This window comes from Tursiops truncatus, chromosome 11, assembly GCF_011762595.2.
Source record: "Tursiops truncatus isolate mTurTru1 chromosome 11, mTurTru1.mat.Y, whole genome shotgun sequence".
Taxonomy (NCBI): domain Eukaryota; kingdom Metazoa; phylum Chordata; class Mammalia; order Artiodactyla; family Delphinidae; genus Tursiops; species Tursiops truncatus.
This window is the reverse complement of record NC_047044.1, coordinates 68,418,899-68,433,024: the sequence shown is the minus strand read 5'-3', so window position 1 is coordinate 68,433,024 and position 14,126 is coordinate 68,418,899.

The following is a 14,126-nucleotide window of genomic DNA, read 5'->3' as shown; positions in this document are numbered from 1 at the left end:
ATCATATTCAATGGTGATACATTGATCATTTCCTCACAAATTAGTCTAGAGATTCAATAAAATCCCAATTTTAAAAATCCCAGCAGATTTTTAGTAGAAATTTGAAAACGTATTCTTTCATCAAAAAGAATAAAATACCTTGGAATAACCTGTACCCAGAAAACTATAAGACACTGATGAAAGAAATTGAAGATGATGCAGATGGAAAGATATACCATGTTCATGGATTGGAAGAATTAATATTTTTAAAATGAGCATACTAAAGCAATCTACAAATTCAATGCAATCCCAATCAAAATACCCATGACGTTTTTCACAAATAATTCTAGAATTCATACGAAATCACAAAAGACCCCAAATTGTCAAAGCAATCTTGAGTAAAAGAACAAAACAGGAGTTATCACACTCCCTGACTTCAGACTATACTACAGAGCTTCAGTAATCAAAATAGCATTGTACTGGCACAAAAACACACACATAGACTGATGGAACAGAATAGAGTGCCCAGGAATAAACCCACACTCTTATGGTCAACTAATCTATGACAAAGAATGTAAGAATATACAATGGAGAAAAGACAGTCTCTTCAATAAGTGGTGCTGGGAAAACTGGACAGTTACAGGTAAAAGAATGAAATTTTAAAAGTTTCTAACCATAAACAAAAATAAATTCAAAATGGATTAAAGACCTAAATATAATACCAGAAACCAGAAGAAAACATGAGTGGAATACAAGTTAACATAAATCTTAGCAATATTTTTTTTGGATCTGTCTCCTAAAGCAATGGCAATGAAAGCAAAAATAAACAAATGGCACCAAATTAAACTGCAAGGTTTTTGCACAGCCAAGGAAACCATCAACAAAAGAACAAAATGTACTGAATGGGAGAAAATACTTGTAAATGATATGCTCAATAATGGGTTAATATCCAAAATATATAAACAGCTCATATATCTCATCATTAAAAAAACAACTCAATTAAAAAGTGGGCAGAACACATTTTTCTAAAGAAAACAGACAGATGGCCAACAGTCATATGAAAAGATGCTCAACTTCATTAAGCATCAGAAAAATGCAAATTAAAACTACGATGACATATCACCTTATACCTGTCAGATGGCTACCATCACAAGGAACACAAATAACAAATGTTGGTGTGGATGTAGAGAAAAGGGAACTCTTGTACACTGTTGGTAGGAATGCAAATTGGTGCAGCCAGTATGGAAAACAGTATGGAAGCTCCTCAAAAAACTAAAAATATAACTACCATATGATCCAGCAATTCCACTCCTGGGTATGCATCCGAAGAAAATGAAAGCACTAATTCAAAAAGATATATGCACCCAATGTTCATAATAGCATTATTTACAATATCCAAGATATGAAAGCAACCTAAGTGTCCATCAAGAGATGAATGGATAAAGAAGATGTGGTATCCACACACACACATATACACACACAAAATTGAATACTTCTCAGCCATAAAAAGGAATGAAATTCTGCCATTTGCAGCAGCATGAGTAGACCAAGAAAGTATTATGCTTAGTGAAATAAGTCAGACAGAGAAAGACAAATACTGAATGATATCACTTATATGTTGAATCTAAAAAATACAACAAACTAGTGAATACAACACAAAATAAACAGACTCACAGATACAGAGAACAAACTAGTGATTACCAGTGGGGTGAGGGAAGGGGGCGGGGCAAAATAAGGTAACGATTAAGAGGTACAAACTGCTATGTATAAAATAAATAAGCTATAAGTATATACAGTACAAAACAGGGAATATAGCCAATATTTTATAATAACTAATGACACAGATGTAGAGAATGGACTTGAGGACACAGGGAGGGGGACGGGTAAGCTGGGACAAAGTGAGAGAGTGGAATGGACTAATATATACTACCAAATGTAAAATAGATAGCTAGTGGGAAGCAGCCGCAGGGCACAGTGAGATTAGCTTGGTGCTTTGTGACCACCTAGAGGGGTGAGATAGGGAGGGAGGGAGGGGGATGCAAGAGGGAGGATATATGGGGATATATGTATATGTATAGCTGATTCACTTTGTTATAAAGCAGAAACTAACACACCATTGTAAAGCAATTATACTCCAATAAAGATGTTTAAAAAAATAAATGGAATATAACTAAAATTGTGAGTCACAATGTTGTACATCTGTAACATATATAATATTGTATATCAACTATACCTCAATAAAATATCTACTAAAAATTATCCTAAAATTTTTATGAAAGTAGAAAGTATCTAGATTAACCAAAGTAATCTTCAGAAAGAAGAACACACTGGAAGACATTCACTACTTGATTTCAAGATTTACTCTAAAGCTGTTGTAACCAAGATAATGTGATATTGGCATAAGGATAGACAAATAGGTCAATAGAAGACATAAAGAAACTAGAAATAGAATCACACATATACTCTCTCTTAATTACCATCAAAAGCACCAAGTCAGTTCAATAAAATAAGTTTTTCCAATAATGGTTCTGAAACAATTTATTAACTTTATGGGGGGGAGAGGGATAAATCTCAATCCTTACCTCACTTTATACAGAAAAAGTTGAGATGACTCGTAGACCTAAATGTAAAAAATAAAAGCTCAAAGCTTCTAAAAGAAGATAAATAGAATATATTTGCAACCTTGAGGTTGGCAAAAAGTTCTTAGACTATACACACACAGGCACACACGTGCACACACACACCAGAAAACAGCAACCATAATTGGTAGATTGGATTTCACCAAGACTAGTAGAAAATATTTCCAAAACATTTATCTGACAAAAGCTTTTATACAAAATGTATAAAGAACTCCTGTAAGTCAGTGATAAAATACAAAAATCCAATGTAAAAAAATGGGCAGAAGCCTTGAAAAGATACTTTACAAAAGAAAATAAAGGAATGTCCAGTAAGGCTATTGAAAGGTGCCTAACATCATTAGCCATCAGAGAAATGCAAACTAAAACACAAATTAATTGTAGTAAATTAGCAATTTACTACAAATTGCTAAAATCAAAAAGACTGATGTTATGGACTGAATGGTTGTGTTCTCCCCAAATTCATATGTTGAAGCCCTAACCCCCAATGTGATGGTGTTTGGAGGTGAGGTCTTTTGTAGGTAATTAGGTTTAGATGAGGTCTTTGGAGTGGAACCCTCATTATGGAATTAGTGTCCTTATAAGAAGAGGAAGAGAGACCAGAGCTTTCTCTCTCTCCACTGCATGAGGACACAGCAAGAAAGCAGCCAACTGCAAGCAAGGAAGAGGGCCCTCACCCAAAACTGGACCATGCTGGAACCCTGATCTTGGACTTCCAACCTCCAGAACTGTGCAAGATAAATATCTGTTATTTAAACCACTGAGTCTACAATACTTTTTTTATAGCAGCCAGAGCTAAGACAACTGACAGTAACAAATATTGTTGAAGATTTGGACCATCTGGAACATTCATATATTGCTGGTAGAATATACAAATCGTGCAATTACTTGGGAGTACTGTTTAACAGTTTCTTGTAAAGTTAAATACTGTGCTCAAAAATTCCACATCTAGGTGTTGACCCAAGAATGTTCATATCAGCCTATTCACAACAACCTCAAACTGGAAACCAACCCAAATATTGATCAATAAGAAAATGGATAAGCAAATTGTGGTATAAAACTCAGTAATTAAAAAAATTGTTTAAATTACAGCTGCTTGCAGCAACATGGATGAATCTCATACACGTTACGAAGTCAGACAAAAAAACTGTATGAGTCATTTATGTTAAACCCAAGAATAGGCAAAACTAATCTATGCTTTTAAAAATCAGAAAGCAGGGGTGGTAAGGTGAACTGATTGAAAGGAATTTTCTGAGGGAAGGAAAAATGTCTATATTTTTATTTAGTGATAGTTACATGGGGTTGTACAATTACAAAATTGATCAACCTGAACATCCAAGGCTCTGTGCATTTTATTGTATATAACTCTGTGTCAATAATAAACAAATTAATGAACAAATAGATAACTAAAATTTCATGCTGTTGACTCATTTTGAAACAAGTTCGCCTTCAGGATATAATTCCTAAGCAGTATTTCTCCAAATGAGTAACACAGGTTACTTGTATAGAAATAACCTAAGGGCTGTGTTAAATATTAGATTCCAAGTGCTTCCCCACAACATATCAATCAGAGTAAAATGTACTAATATTGAATATATCCAAGTGTATAAACATACACACATACATGTTTATGTGTGTATACATACTGATGTAAAACCAGAGGAATTTTAATAATAATGGCTACATGCTAATGTTATTACATTTGATTAATATTTGATATTACTTGCTACATTTTAATAATTAAAATTGGAGGAAAATAACATTATTTGGCCTGTGCATCCAACCTACCAACAACTTATTAAAATAATTTTATGAACTTCCTATTCTATGAACTTCTGTTCCTTCCTTGGTGGAAGAAGAGAAGAAACACGGGAAGAAAAGATATAATGTAACTGGCATTATGCTAATATGTTCTTTTATTACTTAGTTTTCAGTTTTATATCATGCATATAATTTAAATATCAAAAGTTCTTGAAGGCTTAAAAAAAGAAACAACGGTCCCATACCCTACTCTCTCCCTGTCTCTGGCCTATCACTTTTTATTACTTTAGCAGAGTTTTCAGAGGGACTAAAACAACTCAATACAGTTTGCTATGTTTAACTAAAAGTCATGTTATATTTTCTAGTTTAGATAAGTGGTAACCATCATTATGCACCATTATTATGTTGGATAAAAATTGATAATAAGAATGTGACCCTAAATGGTTTCTTTCTCTCTAGTAGCTTTCAGTGCCTCGCTGAGTGCTGTATGAATGGTGTCCCTGTGTGTCTCTTGCTGAGAGACTAAAGGAGTTCTCTATGTCCTAATATTTTAGTGGAAAGAGGGCCTTTCAGATTGAGCTCAGTGTTCCATTGGTCAGAAATAGTCAACACTTGTCATTCCTAACTGCCTGATTAGAGTCAGCCTGTCAGCGCAGCCTATCAGGGCATTTGGGGACACCAGAGATGCTCTGTCACATAAATTACTTCCTCCAGTTTTACTTACCTGCCTTCATTAGTTCAATTTAAATCACTGCCAAACTGTATTGAACAGGCTTCTTGCTAGACTCTTAAATCCCTGAGGGTAAGGATTCTTTCTTCCATACCTTTTTAATCTCAGGGTCTAGTACATGCTAGGTGCTTAGTAAATAGTTGTTGATTCAACGCACATATCAACAGAGCTAAAAACTGTCCTGTAGTGTATCCCCACAAAATTGTCTGTCCTTGCCATTAATCTTTAACAGAGATTTTCTACAGGATACTAATCCATTCTATTTTTCTCACTTGTAGTCTGTGTCTTTCCATTTTGACTTCAGAATATCATGAAAGAAGTAAGCCCTTTCCTGCCCGCCCCACTAGGTGTGTTCCCTTGCTGGGAACTGTGGACTCCAGGAACACTGAATTGCTTATAGTTTGTATGCCCACACCAGAATGTGTACTGCCTCCTTGCCTTTGGTTATGCTCCCCTCTCTGGTTGGAATACCCTCTCTTCATCCACATCCATTCTTCTGACAAATTCTTACTTTTCTTTTGGCAACCCCTCTACCTGAAAATCTTCCCTGATCCCTGGCCCTAGCAGTGTAAACTTCTCTCCTGGGTACCTACAATATCACACACTCCTCCCTGAAATATCACTCCCTGAAACTCTTCATATCATGCTACATTCATCTGCAGCATATTACATGTTATGAATCTGTTTCTCATTAGACTGTGAGCCTATTAAGCATAAAGAATGTATTGACCTCTATATCTGCAAAACACACAGCAGGTATTTAATTCATGTGATTTGAGAGAATGAGTTCTGTCAAATGCTGAGTTCACATACAAAGTGCCTATGTTACCGAACCAAACTTGGGTCCCTTCGCCCACGCACAGTAAAGCCAATCTACTGACACCAGGTTGTGGGGAAGGAAAGTGCAGCATTTATTGCAGGGAGTCAAGCAAGGAGAAAGGGCAGCTCAAGCTCAAATGACCCAAACTCCCCAGTGGCTTTCAGAGAAGGGTTTTTAAAGGCAAGGTGAAGGAAGGGGCTGCAGGGTTCATGATCAGCTCCTGCACAATTCTTGGACTGGTTGGCATCAAGGTGAAGTGTCAAGCATCATCAGCCTTCTGGTTTCAACCAGTCTAGGGGCCATGTTCTTGCAGTCATCAGTTTTCATCTGGAGAGAGTCTGCTTCCTGTAAAAACCACTTAGGAATGGGTGCCAGGCCTTTATCTATATCTTTCAGGGAACTGTGAGTTCAGTGTTTCTGCTATATGGCAGGTTTATAGTCTAAATTCGTGGCGGGTTTATAGTCTAAATTGTTACTAGCTCAACAGCTATCCTTTGTTTCTACATCTTCACATTTCGCAATCATTAACTTTTGAGTCAGCCTTTTGAGACTCAAGGGAGGCCTGGGAAACTAAGGCAAAAAGCTTTTATTTCAAAGGAAGGGGACACAGGGATGTGTATATGGTTTCACCCACAGCCTCTCACACATCGCCAGCCAGTAGTGTTAGGAAGAACATCAGATAATTTCTCTTTTTAGGTGGCTACTCACTAATTTTTTAATACTAAATTCTAGAACTTTGGGAGTAGAGTTGACATTAACATCACCAAATTCTGTTTATGACACTTTCTACTTCTTTTATGGTGGGAGGACATTTGCTTATTTCTATTCTTCTGGAATCTCTTCTATTCTCTATATGAAGTGTCAAGATTTGGGGCTAAGATGGTAACTGTGAGTAAGGAAAGGAGGGAATAGCTATGGAAATATTCAAATGAGCAGCAGCACCGCCTGTGCATGAGGCTGAAGAAGAAGCAAAAGGAGACACAGATGCCTGCAAAACACTGAGTCTGACAACGTTCTAGGATGAGGAGACTGACCAACAGTAATCTGCCCATAGCTTTAGCCCATGGAGACAAAGGGATGTTATTTCAAGCAGAGGCCAGAGCAACAGCATGAACCTCAGACAGGGACCTAGCTTTGAAAGAACTTGTCGGGAAGCACTAAGGGCTGAGAGCTGAAGTTGGTCACTTCCTTCTCTTTCGCTTGCTGCCCAGATGCCCCTCTTTTTCGAAGCTTTCATCTAGCTGACTGCTACGCACCCTTTGAGTGTCAACAAAACATTTGTTTAGAACTTTACAGTTCATGAAGCCCTTTAACATCAACAGTCTCATCAACCCTGTGCAGTAGATATGCATTTCCATTTTAGAGTCAAGGAATCTGAATGGTAATAAAGGGCAGTATTACGGGTTGAACAGAGGTATCGTGATTCTGTGTTTATTCAATTTCTGCTCTTCAACACTATGTCAGGTTCTCTAAGAGACAGAAGCATAAGACATGGCATTTTGACCGCAGCGGGCTATCATCTTACTGGGGAAACAAACATAAAATACATCAAATGATTAGAGAATAAGTCAATTGTGTGCATCAAATAACTATTTATTAGTAGGTATATAACAGTATGTTAATATAGATGGTTATGTAACAACCTGCCACATTAAATCCAGTATTTCATTTGAGAGAAGAATTATTTATTTATTTGTTTGTTTGTTTGTTTGTTTTTATTTATTTCTGGCTGCATGACTTGTAGGATCTTAGTTCCCCAACCAGGGATCGAACCCGGGGCCCTGGCAGTGAGAGCGCTAAGTCCTAACAACTGGACTCCAGAGAATTCCCAAGAGAAGAATCTTTTAAATATTTATTCAGTCTTAATGGCCAAAGACATAAAACAATACAGAACTGGAATATTTGTAGAGATTTTTATAGGACTTTTAGACTATATTTGACTATATAGGACCTATATCTTGAGAAACTGAATTTCTTCACTTAAAAAAAGTAAGTATTTTTTCCTTGCCTATTGCCAAATAAAATAAAGCACATGTATAAAAGCTCCATAAAGTCAGTGTGGATATAAAAAAAAGAGAAAAATAAGTATATTTTAAAAATAATATATCCATTTTATGCATTTGAGACAAATGAGAAGATGGAGCTCCTGGTGTGCATGATGGAAATATAACTTTAATATACAAACTTCATGTTCATTGATTTTTTTGGTACTAAAAATTCACTCTTTAATAATAGAAGAAAATAAAAATTGATTTCAAAAGGGAGTCATTTAGTTCTCCTATAGGAAATCACTTTGACCCTGATTTAAAATAATTTTCAGAAGAGAGTCCCCTATAGAAACATGTTTTGCTTTTTGAGGATTAGTCGTTTCCAAGCAGGAGGTAAGCAGAATTTTTATAGAATAGTGTTTGTGGCCAAAAAAAAAAAGAGGTAGTTTGAGGATTCTTCTCAAATCAGCATTCTACCTCAGGACCTCAGCCCTCAACAAGGTTGCATAAAAATAGGTTTTAGTCTTAAAGACATTTCACCAAATTCCATAGTTTTTACAAACAAAATATTTTTTTTCTTATTTTGTCCTCAAAAAAATAAAAAACAGCTTTGAATCACTCTTCTTGGGTTATGTATACAACATCTTCCTTCTGCTTTCTGCCACCCGGGAGATGAAGTCTGTATTTTAGTTGAATAGCAGATTCTGAATTAGAAGAGCTTTACTACAAACAAGAACAAAGAAGGGAGGGAATGTTCTGTAAGAAAGGGCTTGGGTTAGAGAGTGAGCAGATAATTCATTTGATTTTATTTGTTAAGTTAAGCTATTCCTTTTTTCTTCCAAGGAGGCTGTATAGGAAGTGCATAAAAGTCTGGAGGCCTATCTCCAAGAGGAGAAGAGTGAGTCATCAAAGGCACCCAGTTGCGTGTGGGAATCATCAGTAGGGGTGGAATTATCAGGCCAAAAACAACTGGGCATGGCTCAGTTTCTGGAGCTGTTTCATGTCAAGGTTAACTCTCACTTCAAAGAAACCCAGCAGACGGGAAATGAAAGTTCAAGTCATCTCCCTTTGAATCTGTTTTCAAAATGGCTCATGCAGTTTGCTGCCTGGTATCTTCGAAAGGCATATTTCAAGGTTTATCATTACTATTTGCCTTTTATCGAGAGCCAATAATATGCACCGAAGATGCTCATGTACACATAAATTATTATTCTTCACTTATGAGACTTGTCCTTTGGAGAAGTATACCTAGAAAACTTGATGACTGCCACACATCCTCCATAGAAGACCAAGTCCAAATCAAGTAGTTGGAAAAAGGATAAATAAGAGATGAGAAGACTTTCAAGGAAAGATATAAGACCGGGATCTGGATACAAATTTAATGGAAGGGAGTAAATGAGCATTTCAAGGAAAAAGAGAAAAACAAGGACTTCCCCCACCCCACACTTGCTTCCCTCCCTTGTCTACAAAGTCAAATAGAACTAAACAGATTGTCTCAATTGAATCATCTGTGCCTTCTTGGTAAATAGATCTTCATCGTGTAAAGAAAACAAAAACCTCTCTGAGCAGCTTCAGACTCTGAACCTTGGACTTTTTCTGGTCCTCAGACCTTGATGGGTTAATTTGTTCTCTCCTCTTTGCTGCCACATATTACGCCAATAGCTGATAATCCAGATTTAACTAAGCCATGCGATATGAGCATGACACTAAAAACAGAGGTCACCGTAATTGTAAGCAAATCCGTTTTATCTAGTCCTACCCTAAAGGAACCAATGTAGAAGTTCCCAAGAGGTATCTCATAGCTCAGTGAAACAAAACAAACAAAACAAACACATTAAACAGCTCTCCTTGCTCTTTCTGAGTGGAAGACCCTCTTACGCTTTTCTTTCAGATATTCCAGTCCCATGACAATTCTTTCTCCATGTAGCCTGGCCTGGCTCTGCATACAAACTTCATCTCCATTCTGGGCTCCAACAGCCACTGGACGAAAATGGGGAAAACCATGGCCAAGGAGATTCTAGCATTTACAAAGTCACAGGCAAGCTCCTTGATATAATCACTTTGACTCATTCAAAGTGTCTTGCTATTATTATTTTGCACAACTGAGTTAAAACATTCTTTCCTTATGGTAAATATTTTATAATGTTAATTAAATTTTCATCTAATTTTGAATAGTTAATACAGTCACGTGTTTTAAAACTAAAAACATACTAAAAAGTCTAGAGAAAAATTCTCACTCCCATCTGAGGCTCACAGTTCTGCTTAGTTCATACCCTGCTGTACATCCCCACTGTCACCCTCAGCAAAGTAACCCTTGTTATTTACTTTCTTCTATGTATATACAGGGTTTCTTTACACAATAAATATAAATATTTATTATTATTGTATCCAAAAGATAGCATACTTCATACAGCATTTACATTTTGCTTTTTTTAACTTAAGAATATAAATTAGATATTTATATCAAATTATAGAGAATTCCCATATTCTTTTTATGGCTCCTTTTTACCTATTAGAATGGGTGTACCCTCTCACTAGTCACCTTCATAGGGACATTTAGATGGATTCCAGTCTTAACTGTATTGCAATGAATAATCTTGCATATGCTTTATTTAGCAGTTATTCAAGTACAACAGTAGCCCAAATATTCAAAGTAGAATTTGGAGCTAAAAATATATGTATTTGTAATGTCTATTAATATTGTGAAACTGTCCTTCATGGGGTTGAACTAATGTAAACTCTCATTAAATGTAGCAGAATACCTATTTCCCACAATCTCACCAACAGAATGTATGGTCTACTTTTGGATTTTTATTTATGTGAAATTTTTAAAAAATATATATTTCATTACAATTTTAATTTTCCATGTCTTTTACCATAAGTGAGGTTGAGTCTCTTTTTATAAGTTTAAAAGTCATTTGTTCAGATGTCTGTTTAAAGTTTTTGTCCTTTTGGGGCAAGAATCAGTAGTTTTTCTTATGGATTTTGAGAGTGCTTGAAATATGAAAATTAGCTTTTTTTCAAGTAATATGGGTTGCAACTATTATTTCTGAGCTTATCATTTGCTCTGGTGTTTATTTTGCCCCATGCATTTTTATTTTTATGTATTTGAATTTGTCAATTTTTTTCTTTTATGACATCTGGATTTTGATTCAGAAGGTAGAAAGGCTATTTTCATTACAGGGTTATAAAGGAATTCTTTTTTTTTTTTTCTGGTACGCGGGCTTCTCACTGTTGTGGCCTCTCCCGCTGCAGAGCACAGGCTCTGGACGCACAGGCTCAGTGACCATGGCTCACGGGCCCAGCCGCTCCACAGCATGTGGGATCTTCCCGGACCGGGGCATGAACTCGTGTCCCCTGCATCAGCAGGCGGACTCTCAACCACTGCTCCACCAGGGAAGCCCTAAAGGAATTCTTAGATTGCTTTTTTTTACAGATTTTTTTCTGGCTATTTGTTTACCTTTTCAAATCTTTGGAATCAGATTGTACCATTCCAAAGAAACAAAGAAATAAAATAAATCAATAATTCCTTTGCATGTGATATTCAGTTTTCTTAATACCATTTATTGTAGAGATTATCATTTCCCCATTATATGTTCTTCACACCCATATAAAAGATTAGCTGACTGTATATGTGTGTGTTTACTTCTGGCTCTGGATTCTGTTTCATTGGTCCATGTGTCTTTTCTTAATGCCAGTACCATACTGTTTTGATTACTATAGCTTTGTAATAGAGTCTGAAATCAGGAAGTATGATGCTCTCAGCTTTGTCTTTTTCTCAAGATTGCTTTGGCTATTCAGGGTCTTTTGTGATTTTATATAAATTTTAGGATTGTTTTTACTATTTCTGTGAAAAATGCCATTGAAGTTTTCATAGAGGTTTCATAGGGGTACATTTTTTTGGGAAATATAGACATTTTAACAATATTAATTCTTGCAGTTTATGAACACAGGATATCTTTCCATTTATTTGTGTCTTCTTCAATTTCTTTCATTGACATTTTATAGTTTTCAGTGTACTGGTCTTTTACTTCCTAGGTATTTTATTATTTTGATACTATTGTAAGTAGGATTGCTTTCTTAATCTCCCTTTCTTTTTTTAAAAAATTAATTAATTTATTTTATTTTTGGCTGCGTTGGATCTTCGTTTCTGCACACGGGTTTTCTCTAGTTGCGGCCAGTGGGGGCTACTCTTTGTTGTGGTATGCAGGCTTCTCATTGCAGTGGCTTCTCTTGTTGTGGAGCACAGGCTCTAGGCACGCAGGCTTCAGTAGTTGTGGCACTTGGGCTCAGTAGTTGTGGCTCACGTGCTCTAGAATGCAGGCTTAGTAGTTGTGGCACACAACTTAGTTGTTCTGCGGCATGTGGAATCCTCCGAGACCAGGGATCGAACCCATGTCCCCTGCATTGGCAGGTGGATTCTTAATCACTGTGCTCCCAGGGAAGACCTTAATTTCCCTTTCTGATAGTTTGTTGATAGTGCAAAGGACCATAACTAATATTTGTATGCTGATTTTTGTCCTGCAAGTTTACTAAATTGATTAATTCCGACATTTTATTGGTGGAGTCTTTAGGGTTTTCTATATATAAGATCATGCCATCTGCAGAGACAATTTTACTTCTGCCTTGCCAATTTGTATGCCTTTTATTTATTTTTCTTACCCAATTGCTCTGGCTTCTAGTTCTATGTTGAATAGAAGTGGTTAGAATGGACATCCTTGCCTTGGTCCTAATCTTAGAGGAAAGCTTTAAACTTTTTTACCATTGAATATTATGTTAGCTGTGGGCTTGTCACGTGTGACCTTTATTATGTTGAGGTACATTTTTCTATATGTAGTTTATTGAGAGTTTTTATTGTGAAAGAATATTAAGTTTTGTCAAATGCTTTCACTGCATGTATTGAGAAATTTTGAATCCTTTATTATGTTAATGTGGTGTATCGCATTGATTGATTTCATATGTTGAACCATCTTGTAACCCAGGGATAAATCCAACTTGATCATGATGTATAATCTTTTAATGTGCTGTTGAAAGGAGTGAGACTGAACTCCTATTTTATACCACATACAAATTAACTTGAAATGGAGTAAGGACTTAAATGTAAGATCTGAAACTGTGAAACTGCTAGAATAAAACATAGGGGAAAAATCTCCTTGATATTGGTCTTGGCAATACTCTTTTTGGATATGACATTAAATATGCACACAACAAAAACAAGAATAAATAAATGGGACTACATCAAACTAAAAAGCTTCTGCATGGCAAAGAAAACAATCAACAAAATGAAAAGGCAACCTATGGAATGGGAGAAAATATTTCTAAACCATGTATCTGATAAGGGGTTAATATCTAAAATATATAAGAAACTCATACAACTCAACAACAACAACAAAATCTTATTTAAAAGTGGGCAAAGAACCTGCATAGACATTTTCTAATGGAGACATACAAATGACCAATAGGCACATGAAAATGTGCTTAACATCACTAATTATCATGGAAATGCAAATCATAGCCACAATGAAATATCACCTTACATCTGTTAGGATGGCTATTATCAAAGAGACAAGAGGTCTGTTGATATTTAAATGGATGAAAAAAGTGTGGTATGTATATCTATATATACAAGGAAAGCTTATTCAGCCATAAAAAGGAAATCTTGCTATTTACAACAACATGGAAGAATATGAAAAACATTATATTAAGTGAAATAAGTCAGACAAAGACAAATACATATGATCTCACTCATACATGGAATCCTTTTTTTAGAAAAAAATGTCAAATTCACAGAAACAGAGAGTAGAATGATGGCTGCCAGGGACTAGCGGGTGGGGAAAATGGGGAGAACTTCATCAAAGCATACAAACTTTCAGTCATAAGGTGAATCAGTTTTGGGGATCAAATGTAAAATATGATGACTATAATTAGTAATACTATGTTCTATACTTGAAATTTGTGAAGAGAGTAGACCCTTAGTGTTCTCACCACACACAAACACAAAAGTGATGACCACATGAGGCAATGGATGTCTTCTTAAACTTAACGTGATAATTATATATCCTGTTTTATTCAGTCTTTATCCAACTTGGGGACATTTTCCTTCTTTTTTATGTTCTGGAATAGTTAGAATAGCATTGAAAAATCTGTTTTTTGAAGGTTTCATCAAATTATCCTCTAAAACTTTATATAGGTTGCTCCAAAAAAACTTTTTT